The sequence below is a fragment of the Stenella coeruleoalba genome, assembly GCF_951394435.1.
Source record: "Stenella coeruleoalba genome assembly, chromosome: 16".
In the NCBI taxonomy this organism is placed as follows: domain Eukaryota; kingdom Metazoa; phylum Chordata; class Mammalia; order Artiodactyla; family Delphinidae; genus Stenella; species Stenella coeruleoalba.
In genome coordinates, this window is record NC_137162.1 from 27157601 (window position 1) to 27182052 (window position 24452).

The following is a 24452-nucleotide window of genomic DNA, read 5'->3' on the forward strand; positions in this document are numbered from 1 at the left end:
CCCAGAAACAGTGCGGACACATATGACACAGCACACCCATGGAAATATAGGTAGCCAGTAGCACACACAACAGTTAAACAGATAAACCTTTGCTGTTAAATGGTTACACCATCCCCACTGTTATACACACAATACAGACACAGTGACAGAGGCACAGCCCACAATGACCACAAGCACACACACGTGCTTCCAGACATTCTGTGCAACCACAGGCGTGGAGAGGGAGCTAGCTGGTTTAGGCGACTTTGGGGAAAACGCTGCCAATGTTCTGACGTTCTGAGAGGAATCCAAAAGCGATAGAGGGTAGCAAATCACAGACAAGGGTGGCAGGCAGGGAGGATGAGGCTGTCCGGGAGAACTCCTAGCCTTTGGCCCAGGAAAAACCCAAGTCCCCAACCGCCCCAGAAATGCAATCAAAGCTGCTCGTCACCCACCCACCCTGCACCATGGCTCTGGCTGGAGTCGTTATCATTTTTGTTAACTTTTTATCGACTGTTTGCTAGATGGCGTGTCAGTAAAGTGTATGATTTGAGATGAAAAATTAGGCAGATTAACCTGAGGGGAGAGCCTGATTGATTACTAAATAGGATCAATTTGAAAGTTTTAGTCCTGGCGTTTCTGCAGAGCCTCTTAATACTTCAAACTTCAATTTTACGGGCGATTGAACTAAGCATGTTTCTGACAAAATTGATATATGTATTAATTTGCTTTAACTGGTGATTAATTACTCTCCACTGAAAGAATTATATGGAGCTGTTTGCCTGCGATTTGCATATTAATCAAATTCTAGTTGATAATTCCACCGGTGGGGGGGGTCGGGGCGGGGCGTGGGTCGTGAGAGGGTGTGAAGGGGTGTTTGCACGTGTTCATGTGCTGGTGTGTGTGCCCGTGTATGTGGGGGGCTCCCCACCCCCTCTTTGCTCACTCCCTGCTTAGCTGCCAGTTTAGTGCATTAAAACCAAAGATGCAGAACGAGTTTGCCCGGCTATTTGGCGGGAGCAGAAATTGCCTGTCCGGTTTTATGATCTGCTCAGCCTGAGCAGCCGGGTCCTTAATGTCCCCTGTCAAAGTGTCCGCAATTTAAAGGGAAAACGGCCCCCGCTTTAGCGCCGAGCTGGCCTGACAAGGGATGAGGCAGGGACGAGCACCCCTTTAAATAACTCCCCTTCCAGAAGGACTGGGGTTTCTGGATGGCACCCCAGCTCTGGAGACCCTGGAGAACCAAGCTATGTCCTTAGAAGGTCCTGGCTCCTGGGAGGCTCTAGCCATGAAGCATCCCCCCTCAACACATAGACATGGGGCCACATACAGGCACAGCAGAGATCCAGAGACGCGGTCAGCCACTGTCACTTGAGCTGACAGGCAGGAAGCCACCCTCTTAGACACATGCAGACACTGCTACGCAGAAGTCACACTCCTGTTCACTTAGACCCCCACTCGGGCCTGTCCATAGACACACTCAGCTACCCACAAGCACACCCAGACGCACAGAACCCCACACAGGCGGGGAGCATACATAGACACCCAAGTCACCTCCACGCGGCCTTTCAGGAGCACGTGGTCACACACACTCAGACACACGCACATTTTCATATCTACACGCAGGCCACATCTACACACCACCCCAGGCTTAGAACCCTGTCGCATGGGGATTCGCAGGCGGATACACCGCAAAGGCCTGCTCACATCTTCCCGGGCACACGCAGTCCTCACCGCCCCCTCCTGGTCTCCTTGCCCCGCCCGACTCTTTAAGCTAAAGGGGGCGGCGCCACTGAATCAACTTTTCCCATCTCTGGATTCAAAGGGTAGGAGTGTAATTAAAACCAGATAATTAATGAGACAATATTCCTCCAGCTACATCTTTAATGAACAAACCCCTTCAGGGCAGCCTCTTCTTCTAGGCTCATTAAAGAGAAGAAAGTTGGGCGGCTCGAGGACTTCCCAGCGCGTTAATAACCAACCCGGAGTGGGTGCCTCGGCCGGGAGCTCGGGAGCCACCGCGGCGCTTGCTGGCCCTGGTTCTCCCACCACCACTCTGCACCTTGGCCCGCCCCCCATTCCCATCCCCTCCACCCCCACCCCCACCCCCACCCCCACCCCATTCCCACCTGGTCCCAACCTCTCCGGCCGCCCCCAGCGGTCCTGCCAGCCGCTGTTCAGTGACTCCCTGCTCCGCCTGCCCTCTCTCTGGCGGCCTCTCACCAGCACCAGGCAACCTGCGCTCGGACGTGAGCGGGCGTCAGGCCTCCCAGTTTCCCTCTCGCCCTGCGCTGCGCGTTCCAGGCCCTCAGGCTGGCTGGGGCCGGCTCTGTAGAAAGGAAATCAAGGCAAGGTAGGGGTCCGAGTTTCCCTCTGAACCTCAGTGCCCTAGCTGAGTGGCCTAGGACTGGCATTTGAGCTGCGGTCCTGGGAAGGGATTGTTGAATGTGGGGGCTGAGGCGCTCGTTTTCCACGCGCGCCTCGTGCATTTTCAGGAACGCGCACTAACAACCACATGCACGTGCACTTGCGCGCACGAGATCTTGCATATACAGACACGCCTACTCGCTCGCGCACACAAGTGCACTGTCGCGAAGCCTCGGGTCCAGACCGTGGGCTCAGGCAGCGGGGAGAGCCTGGCTTGGGCCTTCTCCCCCGCCGCCTGAGGTCGACCTTGCGTCAGTCGTCTCCAGGGTGGGAACCTTTTCGCTTGGCGCGCAGCCTCCTGGGCCTGGAGCAAGCAGTTTGGCCAGATTAACTAGGAGCGGGCAGCGTACGGGGGCTCAGGGCCGGGGGAGCCCTAGTCAGACCCAGACGGGGGCGGTAGCTCTCGCAGCGGCTTTGGCGGCGGCGCCTGTTTTCGCCTGCGCTGGCTTTTAGGGATGAGTGATGTGGCAATGAGCGAAGTAAATCTGCACGCGCAAAAGATGCTAATTACTCTTAATAGCCTACCCAGACGCCCCGAGACTGGAAACCCAGAAACGTAAATCTGCTCCCGATAAATATTTTTAATTGTGAAATTTCCTGGAAAGAAGGCTTTGGTTGCGCGAGCCGAGGCATTTGGCTTTGGAGGGAGGAAAACGGCCCCCACTCGGAAAGCCGGGTCCAGTGTCAGGGACCCGCACAGGGGTGCCAGGCGCGGGCCGAGCGATCTGAGCCCGGCTGGCCGGCGCTGGGTAAAGTTAGTGATGTATCGCATTAATTACCACTGTGAGCTGCAAATGGTTCGAGGCCCAGGGAAAATTAATGGGAATCCAAATTCTAATTATGTAGCTGTTGTTAAAAGAGTTTAACTAAATAGTCATGGAGAAAATCGGATTATGCATAGAAATATGCAGCCGGCGTACGCGGTCCGGGGCACCGGTCCGGGGACTCTCAGCCAGGCCGCCCCCCACCCCCGGCACTGGAGGACCCTCCTCCTCTCAGAAGCAGAAGACCCACCCACGCCCCAGCGTATAAAGGCCCTGCGTTTCCCTATGGCAGCGGCAGAGCGGGGCTCCGGATGGGAGGAGAAGCCAAAGCTTGCTGAGGCGCCCGCTTGGATGTGGGGTCGGTGTGGAGGTCCGGGGTTCCTGGGTCCCTTGGTCTGGGTAAGCGTTTGTGCCCATTTCTCAGGTGATCGCCTCCGGGTCTGGGCAAATCCATCCTGCACCTCTTTCTGATAATCATATAATTATATTTGGGCGCTGTGGCTTTACATTGTTTCCACTGTCAGTTTAAGGAAATAGCCACCAACCGGAAGCCCAATTACAGCCGAAGCCTCGTCATTCACTTTATTAAGGACCCTGGATATGTCTCCATTTTCGCAGGAAATGAGGTCTGATCAAGCAGCAGTAATACCTCCGGCCTCGGGGAGGGGGAGGGGACTCTCAGGGGCGGGCTCTATCCGCCCCCCCGCCCCCACCGAGACCTGGCAGCATGTGGTGCCGAAGCTTGGAAAACGGGCACCTTGGGGCGGCGGTCATTCAAACCTCCACTTCTCCCAATTTCTCCCAGAACCCTGGATTCATTTTGCCCCAGGCCACCCACTCGGCAGGTCCTCACTTTCCCGTGTCCCAGCGCGCTGACCTTGGAGCTCCCGCCGCGCTGGCACTGCTAGGGACAGGGAGCTAGGGCCCGATTGTTGAGGGGACTCTGCAGGCCCAAAGGGAGATTCAGCGTCCTTTCAAGCCCACCTACCCCATTCCAGGAGGTTGGCAACCTCTGGGGACGTTGTTAAGGCCTCTGGAGCAAGGCGGGTAAGTGTGGACCGCAGGGGAAGCACCACCTCTCCGGGTCCCAGTCCCGGCTCCCTTCAGTCTCTGAACCCACATTTCTATGTCCGCATAACGAGAACGCAACCTCTCCCCGCCACCCGCTACTTTAGGGGAGGAAGCCGGCGGGTCTGGGTCTCACCTAGGAGTTCCAGTCCGCCAGGCCAGACCGCGTTCCGCACTTCGTGAGGCTGCCAGCGCGTGACAGTTTCTATCGCCCCTCATCGGATCTCGATCTCTGGACGGCTGGGTGGGATTAACGCTTGCGCAGCTGGCAGCAGGTGCCCTCGGCCTCTTCAGGTCTTCCCTTCCCTCCAGTCGGGCTCCGGATTGAACGCGGAGGGTGAGAGCTGGGAGGGAATGAGACCTCTGGGTCAAGCCTCCGAATACGGGGATGGTGCCGAGGGAGGATCCCACAAGTTTGGCGCATCACAGTCTCAGTAATTTGCAGGCCTTGGCGAGAAGCTAAACTGGGGCCCGATGGATCAGTTCAGGGAAGGCCTCAAGCAGAGGAAGGGCACCTGACTCCAGGGTGTCCTGGAGAGAAATTCTGACCCAGGGAATGTGGCAGAGTCAGATGCATTTAGAGCCCCTTCCCCTTTTGTCCTGGACTCTGAGGGGGGTGAGGGCCATTCTTCAAAGCTTGGGGCACATTTCCCAGAGTCAGCGGAAGCCGTTGAGGCTATCTGAAGGAAGAGCAAAGAAAGAGAAGCCAAAGATCCGGAGATTTCTCCCCCGCCCCCCCGCCCCCCCCCCCCGCCTTCCGGTTGCACGGGGTGGAGTATGGAAGGCCCAGAGCAGGAGGTGATACACAGACCCACAAATCCTGGGAGGAAAACAGACAGATGGACAGACGCGGGAATTATCTTGCATTTTTAAATTCCCAGGCCGAATTTGGATTCTGAGACCCCGAATTCTTCTCCCAGTGGCCTCAGAACAAAACCTATAAATCCGGAGGTTTTATAGGTTTTAATCCGACGACAGATTAAAAGATGGAGGATCCTCCAACCCCTCTCCAGCTCCTGGGGAAGGTCTGGGGGATTCATCCTTTATCCCTCGCAATATGTGCCATGCCTTCGGCCCCGCTCTTCTCCTCGCCCTTTCCAAGCCTCCTGGAAACCATGGCTGATCCATAGCTCCCAAATACCAAGTCCGTCCCCCTGTTGCAGTGGACTCAGCTGGCTCCTTCCTGCATCCCTCCCTAAGTCTTCAAGCCAAATCCCCTGCACTTGAGCCAGCCAGGGTCTTCAAAAACCTGCGCTTCTCTGAGATGCGGGCTTCGAGCGCCACCTAGCGGCATTTGTGGAGGTGCTCAACAGCTGCATGCACCTTTCAGCCACCTCTTTCCCCCCAACCCACCTGGAACCCCAAAGCCCACCCGGACGTAGTCCCACTCTCACACCACAAGCCCTTACGTGAGCACGCTACACCTCCACTTTCTGGCACTGAGACATTAGGAGAGGGCCACAGCAAGGAAGAGCAGGGGTGCAGCTGGTGGTGGGGGGTCGGGGGGGCACCTCCTTGGAACCCTCAGATGCAGGGGACGCTCTTTCAGGGATCGGATATGGAGTGGGGCTGAGAAAGGCGCAAGCCCATGTCTCTGCTGGCGCGGGGCATAAAAAGGGTACTCCTTGGGGCATCGCAAGAGGCCACTACTTCTGGGTGAGTGCCTAAAAGCGAAGTTATGAGCCTCTAGTCATCCCTATTCCTACTCCAGCCATGCGCCGCTCTGCAGTCACGCAGACTTCGGAAGCAAATTACCAGAACCCTTCGGCTCGCAAAGCTCAGGTCCTTGCAACCTCCTCCGCGCGGGAAAGGTTGGGCAAGAGCTCCCTCTGCTGTCCATAGTTCGGCACTGCTGCAGGCTGCCGCTCTGAGGGGCTGCAAAACTCAGGCAAAAAGCAGGATCTGTTTTTCTCTGATCCTGATCTGATCTGCCGGTGGTCATCTTAGCCATCCCTCTGCCTTCAGGGAGGAGGTCCCTTACCCAAACGGGAAGAAGAGGCTTCTCTGGTCTTTATGGGTTTGCACAGGGAAGAAATGACTCAGTGCTACTGAGTTCCACCATTACTGCTAGTTCTGTGCTCTTTCCCTTCTGCTGCTGGGCCAGCTGCCTCCCTGCCCAACTGATACGGTGTCTGGCAAGTTATAAATTTCTTCCTCCACAGTATGATTGTCAAGCCTGACAGGACAGGCTGTATTTTCTAGGTAGTAAAATCTACAGATGGAAATGTCAGGGGAAGGGTGAGTGCCAACAGGTCAGTCCATTCAGAGACTATCTAAAAAGTGGTGAGAGGTGGTGACAGTGCTGTCTGGCACTTCTACAAGAGCCAAGATCCCTGAGTTTCCAGGTGACAGCCAGCCATTCCCTGGCAGAGAACCCCACGAGGTCCCTCTCATGCTTGACACACACTGACTCCCCCAATACAAAGTACTTCCTCCTGCTGACCCAGGCTGCCACCATCTCCTGTTGACCCTGAGCCCCTGACCCTGGCACAGCTACTCTCACCAGAGCCCCACTCCCAGGATCTGCTCCCACGCCACTGCAGGGCATTCTCTAGCCCTGGACAACTAGGTGAAGCAAGGTCAGAGTGGGCAGGAACCTTGGTCAGCTGTGGGATGAGGCAGTCCGTAAAGGTCACTCTAGGTCTTTGCCCTTGATTTTGGCACTGTCCTTAGAGAAGAGAGGGGGGCACTGTGTGTGTGTGTGTGTGTGTGACGGAAGGAGGGGTACAGGACTTCGAAGGTCCCCCTGTAATGAGATCTGGTGACAACCTTTCATTTGAGGTGATGCTCTGTGATTGTGTATAGGTCTCCCAGAGCTCTGATCCAGGCCCCTCCTGCTCATCTGGACACAGATCAAAGTAAGCCACAACTATTGGAAACTTCCAGTTACTCTAAGTAGTCCAGGAAGATGAGACTCCTTAAACCCAGGCCTTAGATGGGGAAAGTGGTGGTGGGGCTTCTGCCCTTTTCCATTCCTATCCTTTCTCTCTTGGGGTCTTCAGTAGTTTCCCATGAGGGGGCACGGTGCTTCCTCCTCTCTCCAGTGTGGACATCTGGGAGGCCTTAGAGTCACCACACTTTGAGCCAGGACACCTCGTGTCCCCTTCTCCATAGGTCTGGGAGAAGGCAGCAGGGGAGACGTGGCTGATGTGCCCAGCTGTATGCCAATCTGAGCTTGAGAAAATGCAGATTTCAGGGCTGTACTCCAGAGCCACTGAAATGGAATCCCTGGGAACCAGGCCTGAGAATCTTCCCTGTGGTGTGGGAGCCCCCTTCCTGGATTCTTATGCGCACTAGTCTGTGAGAAGAACAGAATCCCCAGCTTCCCATACCCGCCCCCCCACATACACACAATGGCTTACAGCTGAGGAAATCATGTCTGTCATTAGGGATCAGACATCCTGGGTTTAAGCCTGTAACTTCCTAGCTGTGGGACTTTAAGTCACTTCATCTCTCTAAGCCTCAGTTTCTCCATCTGTGAGTTAGGGACAGTAATCCCTGCCTCAGAGGGCTGCACTGAGGGCCGGGTGAGCCTAATGTTCCCCAAAAGAGCTTTGTAAAAGGCACATTTCAGTACAAATGCCGGCTATTATTCAAGAACTTCAGCGCTAGATGTAAGATGTTAATAAGTTCAGGGGGACCCTCCTTCAGAGATTTCTCCTCCATGTGGGCACGTGAGGCCATCTCTCTTGCAGTGCCCCAAGGTTTCCACATTGTTCCCACATTTTCTTCCCAGCCCACCTCTCCCACCAAAGAAATGTAACTGATCTCTGTGGGAAAACAAAGGGGAAAACAGCCATGGCCTTACCCTTCACATGAAGGGGCTTACCTAACGTCACTTTCCAATATTAACAAAGTGGCTGCGGGTTAAGTTCACCTGCCAGGGGTGGGGGAGAACTTGTTATAAAAAAACCCCACAGGAGGCTGAGCCTGGATCAGGAGTTTGGTTCGGGGGGTGCTGGCTAGTACATTTTTATCATGTTCTCCAGGCAATTGGGATTCCTTTGTCACTGGGTGAGATCCACTGCCCGAGACTATCTAGTGTTATTGGTCATAAGAAGGCAGTGAGGCCCTGCCAGAAAAGCTCCCCCGAGACCGCCTGTCTCTGGTTTCGTTCTAGGGCAGACGCTGGGGTTGGGGTAGGGAGTAGTGAGCTGGGTGAACTGTGGGGACAATAACCTAGACATTGACCTAGAAAGACAGGAGGCAGGTCTATTGGAAACAGCAGGGCTTTGAGGTGCGGGACAGGGGTCTCACCCATGCTAGCCTTATGGTCTGGGCCTTGACCTGTCTAAAGCCAGTTTCTTCATCTGTAAAATGGGGGTGACAGTCAGACCTGCTCTATTCCAGAATGGTCATGAGTAGCCACTATTTCCAGAGAGGGGGTTGCATTTTCACAGACATATAGATGTGTGCATGTGTATGTAGAAATAAGAAAAGAACATGCATATTGTTCTGAAACTTACTTTTTTTTTCACTTAATAATAGATCCTGGATATCTTTCCATGCTTAGATTCTGTGGTGGTACCTTGTAAACTGTAAACTGCAAAACTGTTGAAATGTTGGTTGATTTAAATAACAGACCAAACATTACCCTTTGGGGAGGGTTCAGGGGTTGTGTCCTCATTGGGGTTCTGTGTGAGTGTGCCCATGTCTTTGAGGTGATAAGCTGGAGGAAAGGGAGGGTTAGTGAGCACGTGTGGGTGCTTCAGGAGCTGCTGACCCAAGCAGGATGGGGACTTTGCTGATTTTTAATAGTACGGAGCCTGGAGTGAAAAGGAAGGGACTCAATTTGGAGTCTTCAGCCCCTAGAGAGCCGCCCTCAGCTGCCTCCTAGAAGTCTGCCTCCTTGGCAACTGGCCTTCAAGGGGCTCATTCTTGGGCCTTAGGCAATGGGGAGACCCACAGTCACCTCTGGGATGTCACAGAGGGTATATTAAGGGATATCTAAGCTGCTATAACAAAGAGGCCCCCAAATACTGAGGCTAAATGTGACAGATGTTTATTCTCCCTCATGTAAGTCTATATGCTATCACAATTAAGAGCAGACTCTGGAACCAGGTTCAAATCCTACCCTTTGTGACCTTACAGAAGTTACTCAACCTCTCTGTGCCTCAGGTTCCTCATCTGTAAAGTTGGGATGATAATAGTTAATGACACAGTAATTCTACCTCATAGGGTTTTTGTGAAGAGTAAATGAGTGAAGTCCCTCCAAAAATTCTTTATTGAGCACCTACTGTGTATCAGTCACTGTTTGAGGCCCATGGTGGCTCCCATGAGAGGGCTCAAATTGGCTGCTCTAGCTCCTGCCATCATGTCTGCCTCCCAGTCAGTGGGAAGAAGGAAAGAATAAGAGGAGCACATACCCATTTCTTTTAAGTTCATAACTTAAAAGTGGCCTACAGCTGACCTCTTCATAGCCATCAGTCAGAATTCAGTTGAACAGACTCACCTTAGCTGCAAGGATGTTGGGAAGTATAATCTTCAGCTGTGTGACCATGCGCCCGCTATAAAACTCGGTGTGCTGAAGAAAGACCAGGATCATGGATATTGGTAGAAAAACTAGCATTTTCTTCTCTGTTCCTGGGGGCAGCCACATCTTCCTCATATACAGCGCCTGAGGAAGACAGTGATAGAGCGATGCGTGAGAGGGAGCCTGAGGAAAAAAGCAGTGAAGGGATCATTTAGGAAGGAAGGTTCTTGATGGAATTCCCTGGTGGTCCAGTGGTTAGGACTCAGCACTTTCACTGCCTGGGGCCTGGGTTCAGTCCCTGGTTGGGGAGCTAAGATCCTGCAAGCAAAGAAGGAAAGTCCTTGAGACAGTGATAAGGAGATGGGAGGGCAGAAACCAAGACCCAGGGCCACCAGCTTGTGGCCAAGGTCTGGAGTCAAGGAGATGTCCTGGGGATGATGGACTATTTTTATGCATTTGTATCTTCTTGTTTATTTCCTTCTAATCTCTTTGGGCTCTGAGTAAAGGTCTGTGGACTTCTGTGCTGGGAAAAAAGGTGCATTATTTTTTTGTGCTAGCCTGAGCCCAAGAGGAGGAAGACCAAGAATAATGCTGGAGGGCAGTGAGAGTGGAATCAGCCACAGGCCAGAAAGAAGTGGCCCAGGGTTTCCACACCAATGGGACAATGCACTGAGATTCCTGAAGGTCCCAGGAGAAGCAGCTGACAGGATGCACCGCAGGGCAAGTCTTCACCCTGACCTGTGGGATGGTGTGAAGTGTGGCTGAGGGTGACCACCGATGGAGTTGGGGACTTGAGGGCATAGAGACCGTGTGATGACACTGAAAACTAGGGGCTTTCATCATACCCACCACCTTAGCCTGTTGTCTGGCTGTGTTCTCCCTGTATCCCTAAGCTTACAGGAGCCTCTAGACCTGGCACTCTTAACCCAGTGCCTAGAAACCCCTGCAGCTGTGCTTAAGTGTGTTTTTCTGGGTGGTGACGCATTATATGCTGTTATCAGATTCCTAAAGTGTCTGTGACACAGCAGAAGTCAACAGCCTCGATTTCTTTCTCTTTTCCTTGTATCTGCTGTGAGGAAACCACCTTGATTTGATTTTGAAACTCCTGTGACTGTGCATATAAATGTGTTTGTATACATTAAATTTGAGGATGAGCAGGAATTCCATAGCCCTGGCCCCTGAGAGGACAGTGGTCAGGATGTGGCTGAGGTTTCGGCCAAAGCCCTACAGCCAGAGAAAGGGGAGGTAAACGCCAGGGAGAAGGGCGGCTGGGGGGGAAGGGCACACCTTCACCAGCAGGAGGGTCCCTGGAGGTGGCCCATGGGTGCAGTTTTCTCTCTTCTGTGGACCCAGCCAGGGAGGGAGGTCAGAGGGAGGGAGCATAGCAGATGGAGAAAGACAAAGGGGGACTTGGCAAGTAGAGGTGAGATCCAGCCGGCCTTTCCCTTTTCTTCAGCTCTAACCTCTAAATCTGTATTCCACGAGACTGGAGATTTCAGACAGCAAATTCTTTGGATGGTGGGCTTTCGATGTATATCTGTTGAATGACTGAATGATTCAATACATAAAGCAAAAGTAGCTTCATGAGGGTACAAAAAAAAAACAGGGAAACACAATCTTTGTAAGTCATCTGAAGCTGTTTTGGAGGGCCTCAGTTATTTCAACAAGGACTTGCTCTGTGTGCCGAGACCCTCACATTCAATCCCCAGAACAATCTAGAGACACAGGCACCGGGAGTTAGGATGCCCTTTGTGCAGATGGGGACGCGAGGCTGAGGACGAAGGCACCGCCCAGTGTGGCAGTTTGCAGGCGATCAGAACTGGACCTGCTTCCTGACTCTGCAGAGTCTGCGCTCAGTTCCTGCTCTGCTCCGGCCACCGCGCGAGCCCGCCCCTCTACTCAGGCCCTGCGGAGGTTGGGAATCGTGCCTTCAGGTTGCAGCTTCCCTTTCAGCATCTCTTTCGCTCCTCCCAGGCGAGCAGTGACGTCCGTCTCTCCAGCCTCTTGCAACTCAAAGTGTGGTCCTGGGACCAACAGCATCAAGCATCACCTGGATTTCCCTGAGTGATTCGTGTGCCTGTTGGAGTTGGACGAGTTCAGTTCTAGATCTCTCTCTGCCATCCACAGGTAAGGGAAACCGTGCTAACCTTATTTGTAGGAAGCCGCTTCCTCAGGGCTGCTGGGGCAGGGATGCCTGTTTCATTCAAGACCCGCAGCCTCTCTGGTCCTACTTCAGATTCCTTAGGACTTCTTCCTTTCAAAACTTCCCTCTCCTTCCAACCAGAAAGCCAGGTCCTCCTGCCCTCCCCACCCCCACCCCCACAATCCCCGCATTACCTTAAAAAACCAAACCAAACCAAACCAAACCAACACTGTACAGAAAAGTTGCAAAGGTAGTACAGAGTTCCCATGTACCCCTCACCCAGCACCCCTGTTGTTAGCGTCTTACGTTACCACAGTGTATTCATCCCAACTAAGCCAACAATATTGGTGTGTTACTACTTAACTAAACTCCACGTTATTTGATTTCACTAGATTTTCCACTAATGTCCTTCTTCTGTTCCAGGATTCCATCCAGGATACCTCATTACATTTAGCCGTCACGTCTTCTTAGTCTCTTCTTGTCTGTGACAGCTTCTCATGATTTCCTTGGTTTTTTAATGCCCCTAACAGTTTGCAGGAGTACTGGTCAAGGATTTTGTAGACTGTCTCTCAATTTGGGTTTGCCTGGTGGTTTTCTCATGGTTAAACTGGGGCTATGGATTTTGGGAAGAAGACCACAGAGGTGAAGTGCCCTCCTCCTCATATCACATCACATCTGGGGACATGTAATCAACATGACTCATCACTGATGGTGTTAAACCCCATCACCTGGCCGAGGTCCTGCCTCGCCTAACCTTCCCTTTCTTCTTTCCCCAAGTCCCTATCGTTTCCTTCCTGGTGGTTTGTCATCGTTTTAGTCGTTAATGACATGTTTGTACCGCAGCATCTCCCCCACCCCCTCTCCAGTGCATTCCTCCCTGTGCCACTTAGGCTGTTGCTCTGATGCTTTTATTACTCACGAGGTGTCCTGTTGGAACACATCCTCTGCCAGTGGAAGCACTGAGGCAGTCACATGTCTCCTGCCAGCATGAATCCTAAAAGCTAAATGGAAGCTGCCCACGGGGGCCTGGAGGCAAACAGGAGGCTGGGCCTTGAACAAGCCAAGATATGCTCTGAATGATTTAGGAAAGTGTATTCTACTCAAGTTGAAGGATAAAATTAGAGTTAGATTAGAAAGTGATGGGGAACAGGACAATACTGGATGAGTGAGGGAATCTAGACACAACTGAATGTTTGCATTTCTTTATATTTTATTCTAAATTCTGAATTATCCCTTTCAATCATATTAGGCTGTAATTATGTGCTTCTGCTTTGATGCAAGCCAGTCATATTTTCATTTTATACTAACAGCCTTGAATGGGAAACATCCTGCTGCCCTTCCCACTTTGAGCCTTCATTCGGCCTGTGCTCCATCAGGCAGCCCCCATCCTACCCTAGAGCCAGGGCTTCCTGTTGCCAAATAATCATGGAAGAGGGAGACGTTAAAGACATACTCCAGGGGCTTCACCAAGCAGATGAGGTGCTCAGGAAAGAAACCTCTGGCCTCCGGGTGGAACTGATACTTTTAGAGTCCTCAGTGCAGGGTTGGGAGAGGTGCCCAAGATTCAGGCTGACCTGCCTCAGCCCCTGCAGCCCTAGTGAAACCTGTAGAATCATGTCCAACTTCCAGAATTCTCCATTCAGTGCTAAGTCTGTATGGTTCCAGGATTGTCCAGAGATGGTAAAACATTGGTACTTTCCTTCCTGAACAACTGTCATGTACCTGCCAGGTAGGAGCCTGCCTATGGAATGTCTGTAGGATTCTTAGTCACCCTACACAGGATGCATGATGGGTCCAGGTGGGAAACATCTGGCCAGTTCTCCTCAGGGGTGGTTGTGGGTGGGGGAGGAAGGGACAGTCAACTGCCACCACCATGCATGCTGGTTGTTCACATGAGACTGATTGAGGAAGAATGTTCTCTGCACTCATTTAGGAAGAACGGGTCCTTCGATCCAGCTGGTCACGCCCCTGAGCCACACATCCTGATAGGGAGAGGTGAGAGGCAAACTGGCCCCCAAGGCTATCGGTCGCTGTTTTCGTCAACTCTGTTTGATGGCAGTGAGTGGAAACCCACCCAAAGCAGCTTGATATAACACAGCCACAGAGGACTCCTCTTTGAGCCTTCCCCGGAGGTGGGCTGCAGAAACCGGGGTACAATGCGACCCCCACTCTACCAGACATGGCTGATCAGAGCAGAGGTGGAGACTGACCCAGACTGGGCCCGCCAGAGCCTTTCTCCTCATTTGGACAAAGGCCAGAGGGTGATCAGGTCATCTCTGTGACCACTTGAATGTGTACACTCAGGGGCTGTGGAGCAGCCATGCTCAGCCTCGTGCACATGCAGAATTGAAGGAAGTGGGTCTCAAGTAAGATGCTGGAGACCATGGAACCGGGAGAGAGAAGGCTGCCTGGCTTCCAGGCCCTCCTGGGGTCAGGGGTGCCCCTGTCCCTGGGTTCCAGGAGACACCTATCCTTATGATAACTACCCTTTTTGCCTAAGTTAGCCTGGGTGGGTTTCTGTCACTTAGACCCAAGAAAGCCTAAGACATTGTAGGTATTGTAGGAATTCAGAATATCACAGAAAGGAAATGCAGGAAGCACACTGGGGCTCAGGAATTGGAAAAATCATGTCTCTCTCAATGTGCCCATCTGGTTCTTTTTCTTGCCTATATTTATCTCAACAGACCAATTTTCTTTTTTGTTTCCAGCAGTGAATCTCAAACCAAGTGATTGCCCTAGTCCTGAATGTATACAACCTTTTAGCTTTAGCCACTAAACTGTAATCTCTGCATGTAGTTAAAATATGATAGAGGGGGGCGGGGAGAGAGAGAGAGAGAGATTCTGCTTAGCCTGGGGGACAAGGAGTCTCACACAGTGTATTAGTCAGGGACCATTTCTTCCTTTCTATTTTTTTTTTTTAAAGAAGAGACAGAAGTCCAACTCTAAGTATCCCAAGAAGAAAAGTGGGAACAGATTAGTTCCTGTAACTGATATGAACAGACTGGAAAGGACTTCAGGAACAACTGGATCGAGAAATGCCAACAATGTCACTGGGGCTCTACTCCCCTCTGTGTTGGCCTCATTCCCTCATATTGGACCTTTACATGGAATATGGGGAAGGCTGACAACTCTAGGCTTGTATCACCCAGAGTAAATAAAGGGATCCCAGATTTTAAAAAGGCCTTCTCTCTCCTGTTACCCGTATGCAAAATCCCAGTTAAGGAGCTAATGACTCAGTTTGAGTCACACTCCCTTCCTTTGGCTGAACATTGTAGCCAGGAGGGCAAGGATAGTGTGATGGCAGCCCCTCAATGCACACATGGAAGGGAGGGGGCTTCCTTAAAGAATAGAGCTGATTGGGAGTGTCCACTGGTCTGCAGTGAGACACCACCTGCCCCCCCCAACCCCCCCACACCCTTTCATTCCAGGGGCCAGGGGTGTGGCAGATAACTAGCAGGGAAGCTGGGTGAGAAAAATGGTAGTAATGGCTCCAGATCCCCCTCTTCTGTCTTCCTGATCAGCTCTCCCTCAGAGCCCTGTCTTTGTAGATCTGAATCATTCTGCCAACAGCCCTCTGGTTTCCTATGTTCTTGTTCTCCCTGGAACTTTAATCTCCTGCTGTGACTTATTCTGCCTGGGCTCAGCCCACTGGCTCTTGGACCCTTGCTTACACTGGGGGAGGATTCTAGAAGCAGGGCTCTGAGCAAGAGCCTGTTAACTCTCCCCATGGGTTAGTATTGCCGACTGGGGCTGCAGACATTGGCTCACGGGGCCACTAGGGCTCCAGAGGAGGTCAATTTATGGAAGAAATGTTTGTACCTGGTGCAGCGTCACTGGCCCAGGCATTAGGCCTGGAGAATCCTAGGCTGAGCTGACTTCTGTCCCAGAGAGGGTCTTAAGAGGTAAGTAGCCTCGCTAGCAGCAGTTATAAGCTCCTCTCTGCGTTGATTTCTGTCATCCCCAAGTCTTAAGCAAAGTTTTGTTAAATGCTAACAATAATAGAAAGACATTAAAGGTCAGAGGCCTGCAGGCAAACCCTGCCTTCAAAACTGAGACATAGGGAGACATCTGGATTACTTCACAGCTCCAGTTGTCTCTCAAACAAGTCTGTTCAGACATCTTTAAATATACATTTTAGCACTTCTCTCTGCCACAGTGTTGACACTCAGGCTGGCTTTCCCAGGGCTGAGTGATGCCTTGGCAGGCGGGGGCGGGGTTGCACCTTTCTGGTACTCGGAGGTGCAGGCATTGCCAAGAGGCAGGAGGGTGAGCCAGTGGAACATTCCTGCTTCTCAATCAATATCTTTTCTGTTGGCAAATCGCTCAACACAAACCACTTAATACATGTGGACAAATCTGTCCAGACTCCCAAAAGATACAATTCTTGAGGGTGAGGAAAGAGGAAGGACTGTCTTCCTCACACCCGTCGGCCACCTCCTCCCATTCCCCACCTCTCAGCTCTGGCCGGAAGATTCTGAGAGTGGATACAAAGGTGGAAGCTTGGGGATTTCAGTGAAGCCAGATGATGGGTGAGGACCTTGACCCTGGGTCTCACTGCGAGCCCAGGGTTGTGCTGCCTTTGGGACCCACTGTCCTGCAAAAATATGAACTATCATCTAACAAGGTCTAAATCAGTGCCAGGCTTTGTTAATCAGTAACTCTCTTTTAACAACCTTTTTATTTTGAAAAATCTTAAACCTACAGAAAAGTTAGAACTATAGTATAATAAACTCCCAAATGACCTTTACCAAGATTCACTGATAATATTTTGCCACATTGGCTTAATTCTCGCTCTCTTTCTCCAACACACACACACACACATACACACACACAGAGATGTAATTATTTTAGGTTTTTTTTTTGGAACTATTTGAGGGTAAGTTACAAACATTATATCCCTAAATACTTCAGCAGCACATATCTCTTTTTTATGTTGTTTTAAATTTTTATTTTATTATTATTTTTATATAGCAGGTTCTTATTAGTTATCTATTTTATACATATTAGTGTGTATATGTCAATCCCAATCTCCCAATTCATGCCCCCCGCCACCCCGCAGCAGTACATATCTCTCAAGAACAAGTATATTTTCTGACATTTCCTTGGGACAACTACCAAACTAAGGAAATGTGATTGATACACACTATTATCTAATATATGGTCCATATTCAAATTTTGCCCTTTGTCCCATACTGTCTTTTATAGCATTTGTTTTTTCCTGATACAGGATCCAATCCGGAATTACATACTGTGGTTAGTTGTCATGTCTCTTTAGTTTCCTTTAATCTGCAAACATTCTTCTCATCTCTTTTGCCTTTTATAATATTGACTCTTTGGAAGAGTCTTGGACGTCTGACAGCTTTCTCATTAGATTCGGTTTGTGCATTTAGACAGGGATAGCATATGAGTGATTCTGCATCCTCCCTGGTGCATCCATCAAGAGGCACAGGATGTCATTTGGTCCCATTATGGGTGATATTAACTTTGGTCACTAGGTTAATGTGGTCCCTGCCAAAGGTTCCTTTTTTCCCTTTGGAATTTTTTTTAAATTAAATTAAATTTATTTATTTATTTGGTTGCGGCAGGCAGGCTCCTTAGTTGTGGCTTGTGGGCTCCTTTAGTTGTGGCTCACTGGCTTCTTAGTTGTGGCACGTGGCCTCCTTAGTTGTGGCATGTGAACTTTTATTTGTGGCATGCATGTGGGATCTAGTTGCCTGACCAGGGATTGAACCCGGGCCCCCTGCATTGGGAGTGCGGAGCCTTAACCACTGCCCCACCAGGGAAGTCCCTTCCCTTTGAAATTAATAAATGCTCTGTGGAGAGATGCTTTGAGACTGTCTTTTCGCCCCAGAAACTCTTGCCCAGTAGTTTTAGCATCCACTGATGATTCTTTCCTGGATCAACAAGTACTATGACAGTTGCCAAATGGAGTTCACGCCTTTCAACAGCTAGAATCAGCTGCTATTTATTATCTCAGGTTACAGATTAAACCATTGAGGCTCTAAAGGTCCCAGGCCACAAAGCAGTGAGATTCAGACTTAGGCCTGTCTGACTCCAGAGCCTGTGCTTTCGCCCTTCTTCTATGCTGCCCCTCCAAGCCATCAGCTGTGAGAGGTGAGGAGATGGTCTCTCAACCCTGTCTGCCCCACTGAACACGCTACTTCCTTGTTCCTTTACCTAAATTTGAGGCTGAGGCTCTGGTCACAGTTGGATGGAAAGAAATGGGGCTCAGGGTCATTTTTGTAACCCCCCCCCGGCCCATGTCCCAGCCTTTCCCTCCTAGTCCCCTCATGATCCTTCCACAACTGATATTCAGAGCAGAAATCTCACAAAGGAGTCACCTTAATGGGGGGAGGGCCAAATTAGGGGCATGGGATTAACAAACTACTATATATAAAACAGATAAGAAACAAGGATACGTTGTATAGCACAGGGAATTATACCCATTATCTTGTAATAACCGATAATAGAGTACAATCTGCAAAAATGCTGAATCACTATGCTGTACACCAAAAACGAACACAGTATCGTAAATCAACTATACTTTGGTTTAAAAAAAAGTCACCTCAATTAAACTGCCCCCTTTCCCAACACACACACACACACACACACACACACACACACACACACACACACACACACACCAGAGTTAAGAGGCTCTCTCCTCTCCTGATCTGGGAGAAGAGGGAGAGTAAGTGTGGGATGAACCGGGCTTTGCAATGTGCACAAGAAGTGCTTGTGATGGGAGGAGAGCCAGAGGCAAAGCTGCAGGGCCACTGCAATGTCACACACGTGTGTGAGTGAGTGTGTGTGTTACAGCTGGGAATTCTAAAAGGGAGAGAGGAGAGAGGCTAGGTCTTACTTAAAAGTGCTGATCTGGAGTCAGACTGCTGGGATTTGAACCTGGGTCCACCATCAACTTGTGTCACTTTGGATACATTATTTAACATCTCTAGGCCTTGCTTTTGTCATCTGTAAAAAGGACATAATAGTACCTACCTCAGGACGTTGTAAGGGTTAAATGAACGAATCTGTGGAAAGTGCTTTGCAGGTGAGCTTTGGCTCCATCAACGGTGGGGGTGTGCTGCAGAGTAAGATGCTGTAGGTGATGGTGGGCGACAGAGGAGCCTCAGAGGGCCCTGGCCCCAGGACAGTGTCCACATGAGGAGCAAACCGGTGGTTGGTCACTGGAGAGGCTGGTGGGGAGGGTGAGACTGAGGCAGGAAGGGTGTTCCGGTCATGCGGGCTGGGAGGGCCAGATGACTCACTCACTCACTTGTTTAAACTTTCTCTCTCACCTGCTTCCAGAAAGCCTTTGCAGTAATTGAAGCCTCAGGTGCCTCAGCCTGCCAAGGCGGGGAGGGGCTGTGTCCCGGCTGAGGCGGGGCTGGGGCGAGGTGGGCTCGGCTTGGCAGGCCCTGGGCTGCCCCGAAGGTGGAGGAGAGACGACCTCCAGGCATGCGGGGGAGGATGGCCAGGATGAGGCTGAGGAGGGAAAGCTGGGCTGAGCCCTGACTGACCACCAGCCCAGACGAACAGAGGGGCTGGCGGCTGGGAGTGTCCATTCTGGACAAAGGAATGTGGGAGGAGCCCCGGGAGTGGGGCGGGCACTGAGACCAAAAGGTCTCAGAATCTGGCTGGTCCATTTCTGGGATTTGCTCAGTTGCTTTCTTGGGCCTTAGACGACCCTGTTGGATATTCTTTTTTTTTTTTTTTTTTTTTTTTTTTCCTGTTGGATATTCTTGATGGCCAGTCTTGGGCCCTCCAGCTGCCCCAAGGCGCAGGCCCTCTCCAGCAGCAACCACCAGCTTCTCATCTTTGGAGGGAGGGCCTTTCCTCTGGGGTCCAGGTGCCTCTGGCCTCAGGCTGAATCATTTGTTGGCTCACTGTCCTCCCCCACCTCCCAACCCCCTCCCAACCCCCTCCATACCCCTCCCCCACCCCACCAGCAGCTGAGCTGGGCCCCAACCAACCCACCCTAACGCAGTGGGACATCCTGAGGGTCCACTGCCTCGGACAGCTGCGAGGGGGAAGTTCCTGCCCCCACCCACCGGGAGCCCTTCTTTCTCTGCCCGACACCCCCCACCCCCACCCCCGCCTGAGCTTTTTCTGCCCCTCCCCCACACCGTTTCCTGCCTCTCACCTGGAGCATCCTGACCTGCCCCAGGCTCCACTCAACTCATGTTTCCTTAGGGGGCATGTTGATGGGGTCCCCACATTACACCAAGTTTTGGCAAGTCCAGCCCAACTCTGACAGACATTCTGTCACATTTCCCTACAGCTACTTAATCCACACTTTACCGTGTAATGGAATACCTTCCATTTAGGGAGGTGGAGGGGGTCTTCCCGAGGCGGTGACAGTTCCTAAAGGCAGGGGCTGGAATTCAGGCTAAAAAAGGTAGGGCAGCAAGACTGGGGGGCGACAATCAGAAGTTACAGAGCCAGCATCTGCCAGCCGGGGTTGAGGGGCTGCCCCAGCAGCAGTGGGGGAAAGGGGGAAAGAGGGGCCTCTGCTCTGCAAAAGGAAACCCCACCCTGAGGTCAAACTAGGGGGCAAGGCAAACAAGGTGAGAGGGAGCTGAATGAGAAGAGGAGGGAGCATCAGGGCTAGAAATGCACTGGCCTTGAATCTTAAGACCAGAGGACAAGACAGGGTGCAAGGAGGGCAGGGCAGTGGGGGAGGCAGGAGGTGCCTGGGCCAACAATGACTGGCCACCATCTGGGAAAAAACCTTTTTATAGGTTGAGGTGCATCTGTGTGGGAACAAAGTTCCCTGTTCGAGGAATCACTGGCTGCAAGGAGCAGAAACATACTCAACGTGCTCAACCAAAACAGGTTTTACTAGAAGGAAATAGCAGCAAGTCTGTCGTAGACTTCAAGTTTCAGGGATGAAGCTGGGCCTAATAAGGACCTAGATACAGGCACTTGAAAGTGATAACTGGGATTATTATCCCCAAATGTCATGCAAGCTTACCCACTGTGTGTCATACGATCTCTCTCGCTCTCTCTCTCTCAATTGGTTTTATCTGCTTCTCTTTGCACTCTTGTAGTGGACATTTGTCACTTTGGGGCTACTCAACATCTATATCCCCTTCCTAGTAACATCCCTGTTTCCTATGGAGGACTGTTTTTAAATGTACCCTGGCTTTTGTTTTTATTCAGGTATGATGAGGTCAACTGATCAAGAGATGACTGCCATTGAAAAGATAATTTGTTACTCATAGATCCCAAGAGGAGGGGCCATGCCTGCCACACAGGTCCACATGGGGAAGCATCAGGGTCATTCAGGAGGCAGAAGGAGCAAGAGGAATGCATGGGCATAAGCCTTTATTGCGGTTTCTGTGGGAAAGTCAAGGCAAGGGAGGGTAAGGAGATTCAGAATTTGCAAATTTGAATAATTTCGGTGGGCTATGGGCTATAGGATGGTCTGTAGTAGTCTAGTATCTAGCCCTGGATGATTAGGGCAGAGGGATATTGTCTCCTGGAGCGTAAGAGGAGATGGTTTGGAGTATGGACTATGGACTGGTTAGTTTATATATGAAAGGCACCCTCCCTGTTTGTGATCTCTAAGAACTGGTTAACCCTAGGATGAGCCATCTCTCCCCAGTCAGTAAGGCCCCAGCTGCCAGAGAATCAAGAATATAGAAAATAAGGGACTTCCCGGGTGGTCCAGTGGGTAAGAATCTGCACTCCCAATGCAGGGGGCCCAGGTTTGACCCCTTGTTGGGGAACTAGATCCCACATGCCCCAACTAAGAGTTCGCATGCTGCAACTAAAGATCCTGCACACGGCAACGAAGATCTCGCATGCCACAACTAAGACCCTGCACAGCCAAATAAACAAACAAACAAATATCAAACACTTCTTTAAAAAAATATATAGAAAATAAGAAATTATAATGAATACAGGAACTTAGCCCACTCACATTGGATGTGACCTTGGTGGGATGGTAAGTGCAGGCATTCTTCCTCCCTCTATAAAACCAGAAAGATGGGAGTGAAGCTGGAGCTGTGGGCACAGTTTCTGTGTCTCATAGTCATTCTTAAGGAACTGAGAACTTAATCTTTCACAATGTCAAAAAGATCATCTTATGACACCACCTCCCACTCCAGCTCCTACAACCTAAATGCCCAGCAGACGAGGGTTTGTGGGAAACAATCCATAGAGTCATCTCGCCTAGAACTACAGGCCGAGAGGAACCTGGGCACTAACGTCCGGGTCGTGGTGTCCTCTGGTATTATGATTCAAAACCACCAAAGATAAGCCACCGATGCCCTACATGACAAACAGCACAAAAGTCTGGGACCAAGTAAAGGCTTCTAACCCTGACCTAAAGTTGCGGGAAATTGGCAAGATTATTGGTGGCATAGGGTGAGGACTCACTGATGAAGAGAAACAAAGATATTTAAACAAATATGAAGCAGAAAATATAGAACAGAATGAATTTATGAAGGCCTATCATAATTCCTCCACATCATACCTTCCTTACATAAGTAAAAAAAGCCATGCAGGAGCTGTTTTAGAGGAAGAGTCTCTTTTTAATTAATTAATTACTTAATTAGACTTTTAGAGCAGTTTTAGGTTCGCAGTGAAATTGAACATAAAGTACAGAGAGTTCCTGTATACCCCTTGCCTCCGCTTCCACAGCACTCCGCACTATCAACATCCCTTACCAGAGTGGTACATTTGCTGCAATTGATGAGCCTACATTGACACATCACTATTGCCCAAAGATCATGGTTTACATTAGCGTCACTCTTTTCATTCCATGGGTCTTGACAAATGCATAATGTCATGTATCTACAATTATAGTGTCATATAGAATGGTTTTGCCACTCTAAAAATCCCCTGTGCTCTGCCTTTTCATCTCTCCCTCCTCTCTAAGCCCAGGCAAACACTGATCTTTTTACTGTCTCCATAGTTTTGCTTTTTCCAGAATGTCATATAATTGGAATCATAGTATGTAGATTTTCAGATTGGCTTCTTTCACTTATTAATATGCACTTACGTTTCCTCCATGTCTTTTCATGGCTTGAGAGCTCATGCTTGATAGTAGGCTACCTTTTTTTTTTTTAAAAAAAAACTCCAAGGGCTTCCCTGGTGGCGCAGTGATTGAGAATCCGCCTGCCAATGCAGGGGACACGGGTTCGAGCCCCGGTTGGGGAAGATCCCACATGCCATGGAGTAACTAAGCCTGTGCGCCACAACTACTGAGCCTGTACTCTAGAGCCCACGAGCCACAACTACTGAAGCCCGCGTGCCTAGAGCCCATGCTCTGCAACAAGAGAAGCCACCACAATGAGAAGCCGGCACACCGCCCCTGCTCGCCACAACTAGAGAAAGCCTGCACGCAGCAACGAAGACCCAACACAGCCAAAAATAAATAAATAAATTTATTTTTTAAAGTAAATAAATAAAATAAAATAAAAATAAAAACCCCGAACTCCCTGAAAGCTTTCAGCAAAGCCCTGTTATAAGAAAGGTGAGGGAGGGAGGTGGTTAGTTGTTGCAAACTTTTTTTTTAAATATTTATTTATTTATTTATTATTTTTGGCTGTGTCGGGTCTTAGTTGTGGCACTTGGGATCTTCGTTGCGGCCTGCAGTCTTCTCTCTAGTTGTGGCGCGGGGGCTCCACAGTGCATGGGCTCTGTAGTTGTGGCACGTGGGCTCAGTAGTTGTGGTGCACTGGCTCAGTAGTTGCAGCGTGCCGGCTTAGTTGTCCTGCGGCATGTGGGATCTTAGTTCCCCGACCAGGGTTCGAACCCATGTCCCCTGAACTGGAAGGTGGATTCTTTACCACTGGACCACTAGCAGAGTCCTGATAGTATGCTACTTCGATAGCTTCTTGTTGGTGCTAATGATATTCCACTGTCTGAATGCACCACAGCTTATTTATCCATTCACCTAGTGAAGGACATCTTGGTTACTTCCAAGTTTTGGCAATTATGAATAAAGCTGATACAAACTATTTACAATAGCCAAGACAGGGTAGCAACCTAAGTGTCCATCAACAGATGAATCGATAAAGAAGATGTGGTACATATATACAATGGAATATTACTTGGCCATAAAAAAGAATGAAATACTGCCATTTGCAGCAACATGGATGGACCCAGAGATTTTCATACTGAGTGAAGTAAGCCAGGCAGAGAGAGATAAATATTATATGATATCACTTATATGTGGAATCTAAAAAAAATACAAATGAACTTATTTACAAAACAGAAACATACTCACAGACATAGAAAACAAACTTATGGTTATGAAAGGGGAAAGGCAGGGGGAGGGATAAATTAGGAGTTTGGGATTAACATATACACACTAATATATATAAAAGAGATAATCAACAAAGACCTACTGTATATCATGGGGAACTCTACTTAATATTCTGTAATAACTTTTATGGGAAAAGAATCTGAAAAAGGATAGATATATATGTATAACTGAATCACCTTGCTGTCCATGAGAAACCAGCTCAACAATGTAAATTAACTATACTTCAATTTTTAAAAAAAGAAAAAAGCTGGTGCCATTTAAAGTTAGAAGTGGATATAGAAGTGGATATGGAGCTGAAATTACACAGGCAGAGGAACATGC

At 50.1% G+C, this 24452-nt stretch overlaps 1 long non-coding RNA gene across 1 annotated transcript in view; it reads right to left on the bottom strand.

Moving 5' to 3' along the window:
• Window positions 1-4245: 4245 nt before the first annotated feature.
• LOC307175298 overlaps window positions 4246-24452 on the bottom strand; it is a 53018-nt gene continuing 32811 nt past the window's right edge. Inside the window, exons 4-5 of the long non-coding RNA XR_013824294.1 lie at window positions 9691-9855; window positions 4246-4582 (exon numbers count right to left, since the gene is read on the bottom strand). This is a non-coding gene — a long non-coding RNA (uncharacterized lncRNA). The remainder of the gene's footprint in view (window positions 4583-9690; window positions 9856-24452) is intronic.